The following is a 17,695-nucleotide window of genomic DNA, read 5'->3' as shown; positions in this document are numbered from 1 at the left end:
CTCAAGAGAGGGATGCAGAGGCTGAAGAGAGTGATGCAGAGGCTTAAGTGAGTGATGCAGAGGCTTAAGAGAGGGATGCAGACGCTCAAGAGAGTGATGCAGAGGCTGAAGAGAGAGATGCAGAGGCTTAAGAGAGTGTTCCAGAGGCTCAAGAGAGTGATGCAGAGGCTCAAGAGAATGATGTAGAGGCTTAAGAGAGGGATGCAGATGCTCAAGAGAATGATGCAGAGGCTCATGAGAGTGATGCAGAGGATGAAGAGAGGGATGCAGAGACTTAAGAGATTGATGCAGAGGCTGAAGAGAGTATTGCAGAGGCTTATGAGAGGGATGCAGAGGCTCAAGAGAGTGATGCAAAGCTCAAGAGAGTGATGCAGAGGCTCAAGACAGGGGATGCAGAGGCTTAAAAGAGGGATGCAGAGACATAAAAGAGTGATGCAGAGGCTCAAGAAAGGGATGAAGAGTATTATGAGAGTGATTCAAAGGATCAAGAGAGGGATGCAGAGGCTCATGAGAGGGATGCAGAGGCTCAAGTGAGAGATGGAGAGGCTTAGGAGAATAATGCAGAGGCTAAGGAGAGGTATGCAAAGGCTCAAGAGAGTGATGCAGGGGCCCAGGAGAGTGATGCAGAGGCTTAAGAGAGTGATAAAGAGGCTTAAGAGAGGGATGCAGAGGCTCAAGAGAGTGATACAGAATCTCAAGAGAGTGATGCAGAGGCTTATGAGAATGATGCAGAGGCTCAAGAGAGGGATGCAGAGGCTCAAGAGAGTGATACAGAATCTCAAGAGAGTGATGCAGAGGCTTATGAGAATGACGCAGAGGCTCAAGAGAGGGATGCAGAGGCTGAAGAGAGTTATGCAGAGGCTTAAGTGAGTGATGCAGAGGCTTCAGAGAGGGATGCAGAGGGTCAAGAGAGTGATGCAGAGGCTGAAGAGAGAGATGCAGAGGCTTAAGAGAGTGATGCAGAGGCTCAAGAGAGTGATGCAGAGGCTCAAGAGAATGATGTAGAGGCTTAAGAGAGGGATGCAGAGGCTCAAGCGAATGATGCAGAGGCTCAAGAGAGTGATGCAGAGGATAATGAGAGGGATGCAGAGGCTTACGAGAGTGATGCACAGACTCAAGAGAGGGATGTAGAGGCTCAAGAGAGTGATGCAGAGGCTCAAGAGAGTGATGCAGACGCTCAAGAGTTTGATGCAGAGGCTCAAGAGAGTGATGCAGAGGCTCAAGAGAGTGATGCAGAGGATCAAGATAGGGATTCAGAGGCTTAAGAGAAGGATTCAGAGGCTTAAGAGAGTGATGCAGAGGCAGAAGAGATTGTTGCAGAGGCTCAAGAGAGGGATGCAGAGGCTTAAGAGGGTGATGCAGAGCCTCAAGAGAGTGATGCAAATGCTCAAGAGAGGGATACAGGGGCCCAAGAGAGTGATGCAGATGCTCAGGAGAGGGATGGAGCGGATGCAGAGTTTCAAAAGAGGGATTCAGAGGCTCAAGAGAGGGATGCAGAGGTTGATGAAAATGTTGCAGAGGCTCAAGAGAGGGATGCAAAAGCTCAAGAGAGTGATACAGAGACTCAAGAGTGTTATGTAGAGGCTCAAGAGAGTGATGCAGAGGCTTACGAGAGTGATGCAGAGGTTCAAGAGAGGTATGTAGAGGCTCACGAGAGTGATGCAGAAGCTCAAGAGAGTGATGCATAGGCTCAAGAGAGTGATGCAGAGGCTTAAGAGATTGATGCAAAGGCTCAAGAGAGTGATGCAGAGGCTCAAGAAAGGGATGCAGAGGCTCAAGAGAGTGATGCAGAGGTGTGAAGTGAGAGATGCAGAGGATTAAAAAAGTTATGCAGAGGCTCAAAATAGGGATGCAGAGGCTTAAGAGGGTGATGCAGAGGCTCAAGAGAGTGATGCAGAGGCTCAAGAAAGGGATGCAGAGGCTGAAGAGAGTGATGCCGAGGCTCAAGAGACTGATGCAGAGGATGAAGAGAGGGATGCAGAGGCTCAAGAGAGTGATGCAGAGGCTCAAGAGAGGTACGCAGGGGCTTAAGAGAGGGATGCAGAGGCTCAAATGAGGGAAGCAGAGACACAAGAGAGGGATGCAGAGGCTCTTATGAGTGACGCAGAGGCTCAAGAGAGGGATGCAGAGGCTTAAGAGAGTGATGCAAAGGCTCAAGTAAGGGATGCAGAATCTCATGAGAAGGATGCAGGAGTTCAAGAGAGGGATGCAGAGGCTCAAGATAAGGATGCAGAGGCTAAAGTGAGGGATGAAGAGGCACACGAGAAGGAAGCAGAGGCTATTGACAGTGATGCAGAGGCTCAAGAGAGGGATGCAGAGGCTCAAGAGAGTGATTCAGAGGCTTACGAGAGTGATGCAGAGGCTTATGAGAGGGATGCAGAGGCTCAAGAGAGGGATGCAGAGGCTAAAGAGAGGAATGCAATGGCTCAAGAGAGGGATGCAGAGGCACAAGAGAGGGATGCAGAGGCTTAAGAGAGTGGTTCATAGGCTCAAGAGAGGGATGCAGAGGCTGAAGAGAGTGATGCAGAGGCTCAAGAGAGGGATGCAGAGGCTCATTAGAGGGATGCAGGAGTTCAAGAGAGAGATGCAAAGGCTCATGAAAGGGATGCAGAGGCTTAAGAAAGTGATGCAGAGGCTCAAAAGAGGGATGCAGAGGCTTAAGAGAGGAATGCAGAGGCTCAAGAGAGGGATGCAGGGGCTCAAGAGAGTGATGGAGAGGCTCAGGAGAGTGACTCAGAGGTTTACGGGAGTGATGCAGAGGCTTAAGAGAGTGATGCAGAGGCTAAAGAGACGGATGCAGAGGCTCAAGAGAGGGATGCAGAGGCTCAAGAGAGGGATGCAGAGGCTCAAGAGAGGGATGCAGAGGCTCAAGAGAGAGATGAATAGGCTCAAGAGAGAGATGCAGAGGCTCAAGAAAGGGATGCAGAGGCTAAATTGAGTGCTGCAGAGGCCCAAGAGAAAGATGCAGAGGCACTTGAGAGTGATGCAGAGGCTAAAGAGAGTGATGCAGAGGCTTAAGAGAGGGATGCCGAGGCTCAAGAGAGTGATGCAGAGGCTCAAGAGAGTGATGCAGAGGTCTAGGAGAATGTTGCAGAGGTTAAAGATAAGGATGCAGAGGCTGTAGAGAGTGATGCAGAGGCTTAAGAGAGGGATGCAGAGGCTCAAGAGAGTGATTCTTAGGCTTACGAGAGTGATGCAGAGGCTTAAGAGAGGGATGCAGATGCTCAAGAGAGTGATTCAGAGGTTTACGAGAGTGATGCAGAGGCTTAAGAGAGTGATGTAGAGGCTTAAGAGAGGGATGCAGGGGCTCAAGAGAGGGATGCAGAGGTTCAAGAGAGTGATGCAGAGGTGTGAAGTGAGAGATGCAGAGGCTTAAAAAAGTGATGCAGACGCTCAAAATAGGGATGCAGAGGCTTAAGAGGGTGATGCAGAGGCTCAAGAGAGTGAGGCAGAGGCTCAAGAAAGGGATGCAGAGGCTGAAGAGAGTGATGCAGAAGCTCAAGAGACTGATGCAGAGGATGAAGAGAGGGATGCAGAGGCTCAAGAGAGTGATGCAGAGGCTCAAGAGAGGAATGCAGGGGCTCAAGACAGGGATGCAGAGGTTCAAATGAGGGAAGCAGAGGCACAAGAGAGGGATGCAGAGGCTCTTTTGAGTGAAGCAGAGGCTCAAGAGAGGGATGCAGAGGCTCTTGTGTGTGACGCAGAGGCTCAAGAGAGGGATGCAGGGGCTTAAGAGAGTGATGCAAAGGCTCACGTAAGGGATGCAGAATCTCATGAGAAGGATGCAGGAGTTCAAGAGAGGGATGCAGAGGCTCAAGATATGGATGCAGAGGCTAAAGTGAGGGATGAAGAGGCACAAGAGAAGGATGCAGAGGCTATTGACAGTGATGCAGAGGCTCAACAGAGGGATGCAGAGGCTCAAGAGAGTGATTCAGAGGCTTACGAGAGTGATGCAGAGGCTTAAAAGAGGGATGCAGAGGCTCAAGAGAGGGATGCAGAGGCTCAAGAGAGGGATGCAATGGCTCAAGAGAGTGATTCATAGGCTCAAGAGAGGGATGCAGAGGCTAAAGAGAGTGATGCAGAGGCTCAAGAGAGGGATGCAGAGGCTCATAAGAGGGATGTAGGAGTTCAAGAGAGAGATGCAAAGGCTCATGAAAAGGATGCAGAGGCTTAAGAAAGTGATGCAGAGGCTTAAAAGAGGGATGCAGAGGCTTATGAGAGGGATGCAGAGGCTCAAGAGAGGGATGTAGGGGATCAAGAGAGTGATGGAGAGGCTCAAGAGAGTGATTCAGAGGTTTACGGGAGTGATGCAGAGTCTTAAGAGAGTGATGCAGAGGCTTACGAGAGTGATGCAGAGTCTTAAGAGAGTGATGCAGAGGCTCATGAGAGGGATGGAGAGGCTCAAGAGAGTGATTCAGAGGTTTACAGGAGTGATGCAGAGGCTTAAGAGAGTGATGCAGAGGCTTAAGAGACGGATGCAGAGTCTCAAGAGACGGATGCAGAGCCTCAAGAGAGGGATGCAGAGGCTAAATTGAGTAATGCAGAGGCTAAAGTGAGTGATGCAGAGGCACAAGAGAAAGATGCAGAGGCACTTGAGAGTGATGCAGAGGCTCAAGAGAGGGATGCAGAGGCTTAAGAGAGTGATGCAAAGGCTCAAGAGAGGGATGTAGAGGCTGAAGAGAGTGATGCAGAGACTCTAGAGAGTGATGCAGAGGCTTAAGAGAGGGATGCAATGGCTCAAGAGAGTGATGCAGAGGCTCAAGGGAGTGATGCAGAGGCTTAGGAGAATGATGCAGAGGCTCAAGAGAGGGATGCAGAGGCTGAAGAGAGTGATGCAGAGGCTTAAGGGAGTGATGCAGAGGCTTAAGAGAGGGATGCAGACGCTCAAGAGAGTGATGCAGAGGCTGAAGAGAGAGATGCAGAGGCTTAAGAGAGTGTTCCAGAGGCTCAAGAGAGTGATGCAGAGGCTCAAGAGAATGATGTAGAGGCTTAAGAGAGGGTTGCAGATGCTCAAGAGAATGATGCAGAGGCTCATGAGAGTGATGCAGAGGATGAAGAGAGGGATGCAGAGGCTTAAGAGATTGATGCAGAGGCTGAACAGAGTATTGCAGAGGCTTAAGAGAGGGATGCAGAAGCTCAAGAGAGTGATGCAAAGCTCAAGAGAGTGATTCAGAGGCTCAAGACAGAGGATGCAGAGGCTTAAGCGAGGGATGCAGAGATATAAAAGAGTGATGCAGAGGCTCAAGAAAGGGATGAAGAGTATTATGAGAGTGATGCAAAGGATCAAGAGAGGGATGCAGAGGCTCATGAGAGGGATGCAGAGGCTCAAGTGAGAGATGGAGAGGCTTAGGAGAATGATGCAGAGGCTAAAGAGAGGTATGCAGAGGCTCAAGAGAGTGATGCAGGGGCTCAAGAGAGGGATGCAGAGGCTCATAAGAGGGATGTAGGAGTTCAAGAGAGAGATGCAAAGGCTCATGAAAAGGATGCAGAGTCTTAAGAAAGTGATGCAGAGGCTTAAAAGAGGAATGCAGAGGCTTAAGAGAGGGATGCAGAGGCTCAAGAGAGGGATGTAGGGGCTCAAGAGAGTGATGGAGAGGCTCAAGAGAGTGATTCAGAGGTTTACAGGAGTGATGCAGAGGCTTAAGAGAGTGATGCAGAGGCTTACGAGAGTGATGCAGAGTCTTAAGAGAGTGATGCAGAGGCTCATGAGAGAGATGGAGAGGCTCAAGAGAGTGATTCAGAGGTTTACAGGAGTGATGCAGAGGCTTAAGAGAGTGATGCAGAGGCTTAAGAGACGGATGCAGAGTCTCAAGAGACGGATGCAGAGGCTCAAGAGAGGGATGCAGAGGCTAAAGTGAGTGATGCAGAGGCACAAGAGAAAGATGCAGAGGCACTTGAAAGTGATGCAGAGGCTCAAGAGAGGGATGCAGAGGCTTAAGAGAGGGATGCTGAGGCTCAAGAGAGGGATGCATGGGCTGAAGAGAGTGATGGAGAGGCTCAATAGAGTGATTCAGAGGTTTACGGGAGTGATGCAGAGGCTTAAGAGAGTGATGCAGAGGCTTACGAGAGTGATGCAGAGTCTTAAGAGAGTGATGCAGAGGCTCATGAGAGGGATGGAGAGGCTCAAGAGAGTGATTCAGAGGTTTACGGGAGTGATGCAGAGGCTTAAGAGACGGATGCAGAGGCTCAAGGGAGGAATGCAGAGTCTCAAGAGAGGGATGCAGAGGCTCAAGAGTGGGATGAATAGGCTCAAGAGAGGGATGCTGAGGCTCAAGAGAGGGATGCAGAGGGAAAATTGATTGATGCAGAGGCACAAGAGAAAGATGCAGAGGAACTTGAGAGTGATGCATAGGCTCAAGAGAGGGATGCAGAGGCTTAAGAGAGTGATGTAAAGTCTCAAGAGAGGGATGCAGAGTCTGAAGAGAGTGATGCAGAGACTCTAGAGAGTGATGCAGAGGCTTAAGAGAGGGATGCAGACGCTCAAGAGAGTGATGCAGAGGCTGAAGAGAGAGATGCAGAGGCTTAAGAGAGTGATGCAGAGGCTCAAGTGAGTGATGCAGAGGCTCAAGAGAATGATGTAGAGGATTAAGAGAGGGATGCAGATGCTCAAGAGAATGATGCAGAGGCTCAAGAGAGTGATGCAGAGGATGAAGAGAGGGATGGAGAGGCTTGAGAGAGTGATGCAGAGGCTGAAGAGAGTATTGCAGAGGCTTAAGAAAGGGATGCAGAGGCTCAAGAGAGTGATGCAAAGCTCAAGAGAGTGATGCATAGGCTCAAGACAGGGGATGCAGAGGCTTAAGAGAGGGATGCAGAGACATAAAAGAGTGATGCAGAGGCGCAAGAAAGGGATGCAGAGTCTTAAGATAGTGATGTAAAGGCTCAAGAGAGGGATGCAGAGGCTCATGAGAGGGATGCAGAGGCTCAAGTGAGAGATGGAGAGGCTTAGGAGAATGATGCATAGGCTCAAGAGAGGGATGCAGAGGCTCAAGAGTGTGATGCAGGGGCTCAGGTGAGTGGTGCAGAGGCTTATGAGAGTGATGGAGAGGCTCAAGAAAGTGATGCAGAGGCTCAAGAGAGTGATGCAGAGGCTAAAGAGAGTGATGCAGAGGCTTAAGAGAGTGATGCAGAGGCTTAAGAGAGGGATGCAGAGGCTCAAGAGAGTGATGCAGAATCTCAAGAGAGTGATGCAGAAGCTTAGGAGAATGATGCAGAGGCTCAAGAGAGGGATACAGAGGCTGAAGAGAGTGATGCAGAGGCTTAAGTGAGTGATGCAGAGGCTTAAGAGAGTGATGCAGAGGCTCAAGAGAGTGATGCAGAGGCTCAAGAGAATGATGTAGAGGCTTAGGAGAGGGATGCAGAGGCTCAAGAGAATGATGCAGAGGCTCAAGAGAGTGATGCAGAGGATAAAGAGAGGGGGATGCAGAGGCTTAACAGAGTGATGCAGAGACTCAAGAGAGGGATGCAGAGGCTCTAGAGAGTGATGCAGAGGCTCAAGAGAGTGATGCAGAGGCTCAAGAAATTGATGCAGAGGCTCAAGAGAGTAATGCAGAGGATCAAGAGAGTGATGCAGAGGCTCAAGAGAGTGATGCAAAGGATCAAGATAGGGATTCAGAGGCTCAAGAGAGGGTTTCAGAGGCTTTAGAGAGTGATGCAGAGGCAGAAGAGATTGTTGCAGAGGCTCAAGAGAGGGATGCAGAGGCCTAGGAGGGTGATGCAGAGCCTCAAGGGAGTGATGCAAAGGCTCAAGAGAGGGATGCAGAGTCCCAAGAGAGTGATGCAGATGCTCAAGAGAGGGATGCAGAGGCCCAAGAGAGTGATGCAGATGCTCAAGAGAGCTATGCAGCGGATGAAGAGAGTGATGCAGAGGCTCGAGAGAGTGATGCAGAGACTCAAAAGAGGGATTCAGAGGCTCAAGAGAGGGATGCAGAGGCTGATGAGAGTGTTGCAAAGGCTCAAGACAGGGATGCAGAGGCTCAAGTGAGTGATGCAGAGACTCAAGAGAGTTATGTAGAGGCTCAAGAGAGTGATGCAGAGGCTTACGAGAGTGATGCAGAGGCTCAAGAGAGGGATGTAGAGGCTCAAGAGAGTGGTGCAGAAGCTCAAGAGAGTGATGCATAGGCTCCAGAGAGTGATGCAGAGGCTTAAGAGATTGATGCAAAGGCTCAAGAGAGTGATGCAGAGGTCAAGTGAGTGATGCAGAGGCTCAAGAGAGTGATGAAGAATCTTAGAAGAATGATGCAGAGGCTCAAGAGAGGGATGCAGAGATTCAAGAGAGTGATGCAGAGGCTTAAGATAGTGATGCAGAGGCATAAGAGATTGATGCAGGGGCTCAAACGAGGGATGCAGAGACTCAAGAGAGTGATGCAGAGGCTTAAGAGAGTGATGCAAAAGCTCAAGAGAGGGATGCAGAGGCTCATGAGAGGGATGCAGAGGCTCAAGAGAGGGAGGCAGAGGCTCAAGAAAGGGATGCAGAGGCTTAAAAAAGTGATGCAGAGGATAAAAATAGGGATGAAAAGGCTTAAGATGGTGATGCAGAGGTTCAAGTGAGTGATGCAGAGGCTCAAGAGCGGGATGCAGAGGTTGAAGAGAGTGATGCAGAGACTCAAGAGAGTTATGCAGAGGCTCAAGAGAGTGATGCAGAGGCTCAAGAGAGGGATGTAGAGGCTCAAGAGAGTGATGCAGAAGCTTAAGAGAGTGATGCAAAGGCTTCAGAGAGTGATGCAGAGGCTCAAGAGAGTGATGCAGAGGCTCAAAAGAGGGATTCAGAGGCTTAAGAGATGGATGCAGAGGATTAAGAGAGTGATGCAGAGGCTCAAGAGAGTGATGCAGAGGCTTAAGAGAGGGATACCGAGGCTCAAGAGAGTGATGCAGAAGCTCTAGAGAGGGATGTAGAGGCTCAAGAGAGTGATGCAGAGGCTCAAGAGAGTGATGCAGAGGCCTAGGAGAATGATGCAGAGGTTCAAGATAAGGATGCAGAGGCTGTAGAGAGTGATGCAGAGGCTTAAGAGAGGGATGCAGAGGCTCAAGAGAGTGATTCTTAGGCTTACGAAAGTGATGGAGAGGCTTAAGAGAGTGATGTAGAGGTTTAAGAGAGGGATGCAGGGGCTCAAGAGAGGGATGCAGAGGCTCAAGAGAGTGATGCAGAGGTGTGAACTGAGAGATGCAGAGGCTTAAAAAAGTAATGCAGAGGCTCAAAATAGGGATGCAGAGGCTTAAGATGGTGATGCAGAGGCTCAAGAGAGTGATGCAGAGGCTCAAGAGAGGGATGCAGAGGCTGAAGAGAGTGATGCAGAGGCTAAAGAGACTGATGCAGAGGATGAAGAGAGGGATGCAGAGGCTTAAGAGAGTGATGCAGAGGCTCAAGAGAGGTATGCAGGGGCTCAAGAGAGGGATGCAGAGGCTCAAATGAGGGAAGCAAAGGCACAAGAGAGGGGTGCAGAGGCTCTTGTGAGTGACGCAGAAGCTCAAGAAAGGGATGCAGAGGCTTAAGAGAGTGATGCAAAGGCTCAAGTAAGGGATGCAGAATCTCATGAAAAGGATGCAGGAGTTCATGAGAGGGATTCAGAGGCTCAAGATAAGGATGCAGAGGCTAAAGTGAGGGATGAAGAGGCACAAGAGAAGGATGCAGAGGCTATTGACAGTGATGCAGAGGCTCAAGAGAGGGATGCAGAGGCTCAAGAAAGTGATTTAGAGGCTTACAAGAGTGATGTAGAGGCTTATGAGAGGGATGTAGAGGCTCAAGAGAATTGTGCAGAGGCTCAAGAGAGTAATGCAGAGGATCAAGAGCGGGATGCAGAGGCTTAAGAGAGTGATGCAGAGACTGAAGAGAGTGATGCAGAGGAACAAGGGCGGGAAGCAGAGGCTTAAGAGAGTGATGCAGAGACTCAAGAGAGTGATGCAGAGGCTAAAGTGAGGGATGCAGATGCTCAAGAGAGGGATGCAGAGGCTCAAGAGAGTGATTCTCAGGCTTGCGAGAGTGATGCAGAGGTTCAAGAGAGTGATGCAGAGGATCAAGAGAGTGATGCAGAGGCTGAAGAGAGTGTTGAAGAGGCCCAAGAGAGGGATGACGAGGTTGAAGAGAGTGATGCAGAGGCTCAAGAGAGGGATGCAGTGGCTCAAGAGAGTGATTCAGAGGCTTACGAGAGTGATGCAGAGGCTTAAGAGAGTGAGGAGAGGGATGCAGAGGCTCAAGAGAGTGATGCAAAGGCTCACAAGAGGGATGCAGAGGCTCAAGAGGGTGATGCAGAGACTCACGAGAGTTATGTAGAGGCTCAAGAGAGTGATGCAGAGGCTTACGAGAGTGATGCAGAGGCTGAAGAGAGGGATGTTGAGGCTCAAGAGAGTGATGCATAGGCTCAAGAGAGTGATGCAGAGGCTTAAGAGATTGATGCAAGGGCTCAAGAGAGTGATGCAGAGGCTCAAGAGAGTGATGCAGAGGCTCAAGAGAGTGATGAAGAATCTTAGGAGAATGATGCAGAGGCTCAAGAGAGGGATACAGAGATTCAAGAGAGTGATGCAGAGGCTTAAGGGAGTGATGCAGAGGCATAAGAGATTGATGCAGGGGCTGAAACGAGGGATGCAGAGGCTCAAGAGAGTGATGTAGAGGCTTAAGAGAGTGATGCAATTCTCAAGAGAGGGATGCAGAGGCTCATGAGAGGGATGCAGAGGCTCATGAGAGGGAGGCAGAGGTTCAAGAAAGGGATGCAGAGGCTTAAAAAAGTGATGAAGAGGCTAAAAATAGGGATGCAGAGGCTTAAGAGGGTGATGCAGAGGTTCAAGAGACTCATGCAGAGGCTCAAGAGAGGGATGCAGTGGTTGAAGCGAGTGATGCAGAGACTAAAGAGAGTTATGCAGACGCTCAAGAGAGTGATGCAGAGGCTCAAGAGGGGGATGTAGAGGCTCAAGAGAGTGATGCAGAAGCTTAAGAGAGTGATGCAGAGGCTTAAGAGAGGGATGCAGAGGCTCAAATGAGGGAAGCAAAGGCACAAGAGAGGGGTGCAGAGGCTCTTGTGAGTGATGCTGAGGCTCAGTAGAGGGATGCAGAGGCTCAAGAGAGGGATGCTGAAGTTGAAGAGAGTGATGCAGAGACTCAAGAGAGTTATGCAGAGGCTCAAGAGAGTGATGCAGAGGCTCAAGAGAGGGATGTAGGGGCTTAAGAGAGTGATGCAGAAGCTTAAGAGAGTGTTGCAGAGGCTTAAGAGAGTGATGCAGAGGCTCAAGAGAGTGATGCAGAGGCTCAAGAGAGGGATTCAGAGGCTTAAGAGATGGATGCAGAGGCTTAAGAGAGTGATGCAGAGGCTCAAGAGAGTGATGCAGAGGCTTAAGAGAGGGATCCCGAGGCTCATGAGAGTGATGCAGAGGCTCTAGAGAGGGATGTAGAGGCTCAAGAGAGTGATGCAGAGGCTCAAGAGAGTGATGCAGAGGCCTAGGAGAATGATGCATCCCTCTCTTGAGCCCCTGCATACCTCTCTTGGACCCCTGCATCACTCTCTTGAGCCTCTGCATCCCTCTCTGCCCAGCAAACACAAATCATCTACACAACGTTCGCCTATCTCTTCCCATAGGTGTGGGAATGATTTGCATTGAGAATGGTGCAGGAGAGCCTTTGAGAAACTTTTACTCAAAAAATCCAAACACAAAGGTTTAATTATAAATTGTTTTTCTACAATTATTTTCTTCCAAATGTAAAACAAATAGTTTTTACATGTTTAAATATAAAATTTATGGTGTTTTTTTGTAAAATTCATTAATAAATTGTGAATGATATATATTGGCTGAGTGAAACCTTTAAAATCCATTTAGTTATAATATGAACAGAAAAAAGTAGTTTTCCAAATTTTCTAAAAATCGCTCTTTTTAACACAATTTGACTCCTTATGCATTCCACTAAACACTAATATCATGTTTAAATATATAATTTATGTATTATTCCCTAAGATAATTTATATAAATTATAAAAGTTGCTGGAAAGTGGTGAGAAAGAATCTGAAAACGTTTTGTTGTCTTATATTGGCGTGTTCTTATTAACTAGAGTGAGTAAGAGTGAGCGAGAGTGGGTAAGAGTGAGTAAGAGTGACTGAAGGTGAGTGAGAGTGCCAGAGAGTGTGTAAGTGTGAGTAAGAGTATAAATAAGAGTGACTGAGAGTGAGTAAGAGTGACAGAGTGAGAGTAAGGGTGACAGAATGAGTAAGAGTGAGAGTAAAGCGATTGAGAGTAAGGGTGAGTATGAGAGTAAGAGTGATTGAGAGTTTGAGTGAGAGTAAGAGTGATTGAGAGTTAGTGAGAGTAAGAGTGATTGAGAGTAAGAGTGATTGAGAGTAAGAGTGATTGAGAGTAAGAGTGATTGAGAGTAAGAGTGATTGAGAGTAAGAGTGATTGGGAGTAAGAGTGATTGAGAGTAAGAGTGATTGGGAGTAGGAGTGATTGGGAGTAGGAGTTAGAGTGAGAGTAGGAGTAAGAATGAGAATAAGAGTGATTGAGAGTAAGAGTGAGTAAGAGTAAGAATGAGAGTAAGAGTGATTGAGAGTAAGAGTGATTGAGAGTAAGAGTGATTGAGAGTAAGAGTGATTGGGAGTAAGAGTAAGAGTGAGAGTAAGAGTAAGAATGAGAATAAGAGTGATTGAGAGTAAGAGTGATTGGGAGTAAGAGTAAGAGTAAGAATGAGAGTAGGAGTGATTGAGAGTAGGAGTGATTGGGAGTAGGAGTGATTGGGAGTAAGAGTGATTGAGAGTAAGAGTAATTGAGAGTAAGAGTATGAGAGTAAGAGTGAGAGAGTGAGTATGAATGGGTAAGGGTGACTGAGAGTGAGTAAGAGTGACAGAGTAAGAATGACAGAGTAAGAGTGATAGAGAGTAAGAGTGACAGAGAGTAAGAGTGACAGAGTAAGAGTGACAGAGAGTAAGAGTGACAGAGAGTAAGAGTGACAGAGAGTAAGAGTGACAGAGAGTAAGAGTGACAGAGAGTAAGAGTGACAGAGAGTAAGAGTGACAGAGTAAAAGTATGAGAGTGAGTAAGGATGACTGAGAGAAAGAGTGAGTAAGAGTGATTGAGAGTTAGTGAGAGTAAGAGTGATTGAGAGTAAGAGTGATTGAGAGTTAGTTAGAGTAAGAGTGATTGAGAGTAAGAGTGATTGAGAGTTAGTGAGAGTAAGAGTGATTGAGAGTAAGAGTGATTGAGAGTAAAAGTGATTGAGAGTAAGAGTGATTGAGAGTAAGAGTGATTGGGAGTAAGAGTGATTGAGAGTAAGAGTGATTGGGAGTAAGAGTGATTGGGAGTAGGAGTAAGAATGAGAATAAGAGTGATTGAGAGTAAGAGTGAGTAAGAGTAAGAATGAGAGTAAGAGTGATTGAGAGTAAGAGTGATTGAGAGTAAGAGTGATTGAGAGTAAGAGTGATTGGGAGTAAGAGTGATTGGGAGTAAGAGTAAGAGTGAGAGTAAGAGTAAGAATGAGAATAAGAGTGATTGAGAGTAAGAGTGATTGGGAGTAAGAGTAAGAGTAAGAATGAGAGTAGGAGTGATTGAGAGTAGGAGTGATTGGGAGTAGGAGTGATTGGGAGTAAGAGTGATTGAGAGTAAGAGTAATTGAGAGTAAGAGTATGAGAGTAAGAGTGAGAGAGTGAGTATGAATGAGTAAGGGTGACTGAGAGTGAGTAAGAATGACAGAGTAAGATTGACAAAGAGTAAGAGTGACAGAGAGTAAGAGTGACAGAGAGTAAGAGTGACAGAGAGTAAGAGTGACAGAGAGTAAGAGTGACAGAGTAAGAGTGACAGAGTAAGAGTGACAGAGAGTAAGAGTGACAGAGAGTAAGAGTGACAGAGAGTAAGAGTGACAGAGTAAGAGTGAGTATGAGAGTGAGTAAGGATGACTGAGAGTAAGAGTGAGTAATAGTGCGTAAGAGTGATTGAGAGTAAGAGTGAGTAATAGTGTGTAAGAGTGATTGAGAGTAAGAGTGAGTAATAGTGCGTAAGAGTGATTGAGAGTGAGAGTGATTATGAGAGAGTTAAGAGTGTGAGGTGTGAGAGGGTAGCAGGCCAGGGAGGCAGGATGTGTGGTCACAGGCGAGGCCTATAGGCCTCGTGATCTCTAATGTTGGTTTTTATATATATGTTGGATTTTTTGTTCTGTTTTAAATTATAATTATTTAGCAGGAATGTAATAAGATATTGCACAGTATTAATGTGACAATAATATATGCATTATTTCCTTGATAATCAAACTTGTTGTTCAAAGATAATATACAATCTTTGAAGGAAACATTTTGAGAGCGCGAGCTGGCAACACTGTTCTGGTGGTGAGAGAGACATGGTTAGTTGTGCTCAGACCTTCAGTGGTGAAGGGTGTGTCCCAGCTGGCCGCCACCAGTCGCCACCCGCCGCCACCCGCCACACGCCGCCACCCGCCACCAGCCGCCAACCACCACCAGCCGCCACCCGCCACCCACCACCAGCCGCCACCCACCACCAGCCGCCACCTGCCACCACCCACCACCAGCCGCCACCCGCCACCACCCACCACCAGCCTCCACCCGCCACCAGCCACCGCCACCCACCACCGCCACTCACCACCCGCCGCCACCACCCTCCACCAGCCGCCACCCGCCACCAGCCACCGCCACCCACCACCGCCACCTGCCGCCACCACCCACCACCACCAGCCGCCGCCGCCACCACCACCCACCAACACCGCCGCCACCACCCATCACCGCCGCCGCCACCACCACCCACCACCACCGCCGCCACCACCCATCACCGCCGCCGCCGCCACCACCCACCACAGCCGCCGCCGGCACCACCGCCACCACCCACCACAGCCGCCACCACCACCCACCACCACCACCACCACCCACCACCGCCGCCACCACCAGCCGCCACAAGCCGCCACCGCCCGCCACTGCCCGCCACCAGCCGCCATCACCACCACCACCACCAGCCGCCATCACCGCCACCAGCCGCCACCAGCTGCCACCACCACCAGCCGCCACCACCACCACCACCAGCCGCCATCACCGCCACCAGCTGCCACCACCACCAGCCGCCATCACCGCCACCAGCTGCCACCACCACCAGCCGCCACCACCATCCGCCACCACCGCCACCACCACCTGCCACCAGCCGCCACCACCGCCCGCTATCAGCCGTCACCGCCCGTTGCCACAGTCGCCACCGCAAGCCGCCACCGCCAGCCGCCACCAGCCCCCCCCACCGCCGATCGTCACCACCCATCACAGCCGCCGCCGCCCGCCACCGCCCGCCACCACCCACCACAGCCGCTACCACCCACCACCACCAGCCGCCGCCACCCACCACCCGACGCCACCACCCACCACCACCAGCCGCCGCCGCCACCACCACCCATGCACCACTGCCGCCACCACCGCCAGACACAGCCGCCAGTGTCCGCCACCGCCGCCACTGTCCGCCACCGCCGCCACTGTCCGCCACCGCCGCCACTGTCTGCCACCGCCACCACTGTCCGCCCGCCGCCACCACAGTCCGCCCGCCGCCACCACTGTCCGCCCGCCGCCACCACTGTCCGCCCGCCGCCACCACTGTCCGCCCGCCGCCACCACTGTCCGCCCGCCGCCACCACTGTCCGCCCGCCGCCACCACTGTCAGCCCGCCGCCTCCACTGTCCGCCCGCCGCCTCCACTGTCCGCCCGCCGCCTCCACTGTCCGCTCGCCGCCTCCACTGTCCGCCCGCCGCCTCCACTGTCCGCCCGCCGCCACCACTGTCCGCCCGCCGCCGCCACTGTTCGCCCGCCGCCGCCACTGTCCGCCCGCCGCCGCCACTGTCCGCCCGCCGCCGCCACTGTCCGTCCACCGCCGCCACTGTCCGCCCGCCGCCACTGTCCACCACCGCCGCCACGGTCCGCCCGCCGCCACTATCCGCCACTGTCCTCCCGCCGCCACTGTCCGCCCGCCGCCACTGTCCGCCCACCGTCACTGTCCGCCCGCCGCCACTATCCGCCACTGTCTTCCCGCCGCCACTGTCCGCCCGCCGCCACTGTCCGCCCGCCGCCGCTTTGTCCGCCCGCCGCCACTGTCCGCCCGCCGCCACTATCCGCCACCGCCGCCACTGTCCGCCCGCCGCCACTGTCCGCCCGCCGCCACTATCCGCCACCGCCGCCACTGTCCGCCCGACGCCACTGTCCGCCCGCCGCCACTATCCGCCACCGCCGCCACTGTCCGCCCGCCGCCACTGTACGCCCGCTGCCACTATCCGCCACCGCCACCACTGTCCGCCACCGCCACCACTGTCTGCCACCGCCACCACTGTCTGCCACCGCCACCACTGTCTGCCACCGCCACCACTGTCCGCCCGCCGCCACCACTATCCGCCCGCCGCCACCACTGTCCGCCCGCCGCCACCACTGTCCGCCCGCCGCCGCCACTGTCCACCCGCCGCCGCCACTGTCCGCCCGCCGCCGCCACTGTCCGCCCGCCGCCACTGTCCACCACCGCCGCCAAAGCCACCACGGTCCGCCCGCCGCCACTATCCGCCACAGCCGCCACTATCCGCCACTGCCACCACTGTCCGCCCGCCGCCACTGTCCGCCTGCCGCCACTATCCGCCACCGTCGCCACTGTCCGCCCGCCGCCACTGTCTGCCCGCCACCACTATCCGCCACCGCCGCCACTGTCCGCCACAGCCGCCACTCTCCGCCGTACAGCCTCCCCTCTCTCCGTTAGTAAATAATTATAATTGTTAGTAAATAATAAAAGAAATATAAATTATTAGATTTTTTTTACCCTTAAATTGGTTTTAATATTTAAATTGAAAATAATAATATAATATAAAATATAATAAAAATAATATAATATAAAATATAATTTAATTTCAAGAAATTTAACTTTAAACACAAAGATGTGAAAAGGGTTCAGATTATTGGCTCAAACCTTTCATAAGAGATTCATATTGGTATATGAATGGATTATGAATGACTCATGTTAGGAGTGTAAAGTTGCCACAACATCTCAAATTAGTGTTAGATACATATGTCTTTGTTATAAGTTTTAGAAACCTATTGAAGTCCACACACAATATCGTATCTGATACGATAAAACAAACGTTTCCAATACTTTCAAATACCTTCCAGATATGTTGTGGCAACCTAAAATTGTTTGCTGGGTTATGCCTCTGCATCACTCTCTTAAACCTCTGCATCACTCTCTTTAGCCTCTGCATCCCTCTCTTAAGCTTCAGCATCACCCCAGCAAACAATTTTAGGTTGCCACAACATATCTGGAAAGTATTTGAAAGTATTGGAAACGTTTGTTTTATCGTATCAGATACGATATTGTGTGTGGACTTAAATAGGTTTCCAAAACTTATAACCAAGACATATGTATCTAACACTAATTTGAGATGTTGTGGCAACTTACACTCCTAACATGAGTCATTCATAATCCATTCATACACCAATATGAATCTCTTGTGAAAGGTTTGAGCCTTATCTGAACCATTTTCACATCTTTGTGTTTAAAGTTAAATTTCTTGAAATTAAATTATTTTATATTATATTATTATTTTTATTATATTTTATTTTATAATTTATTATTATTTTTCTTATATTTTTTTATATTAGTGTTTTCAATTTAAATATTAAAACCAATTTAAGGGTAAAAAAATCAAATAATTTATATTTCTTTTATTATTTACTAACAAATCAGCAAAAATACAAAAACATATGACCTA

This window comes from Procambarus clarkii, chromosome 16, assembly GCF_040958095.1.
Source record: "Procambarus clarkii isolate CNS0578487 chromosome 16, FALCON_Pclarkii_2.0, whole genome shotgun sequence".
Classification (NCBI taxonomy): domain Eukaryota; kingdom Metazoa; phylum Arthropoda; class Malacostraca; order Decapoda; family Cambaridae; genus Procambarus; species Procambarus clarkii.
The sequence above is the reverse complement of the archived record's forward strand: the minus strand, read 5'-3'. Positions refer to the sequence as shown.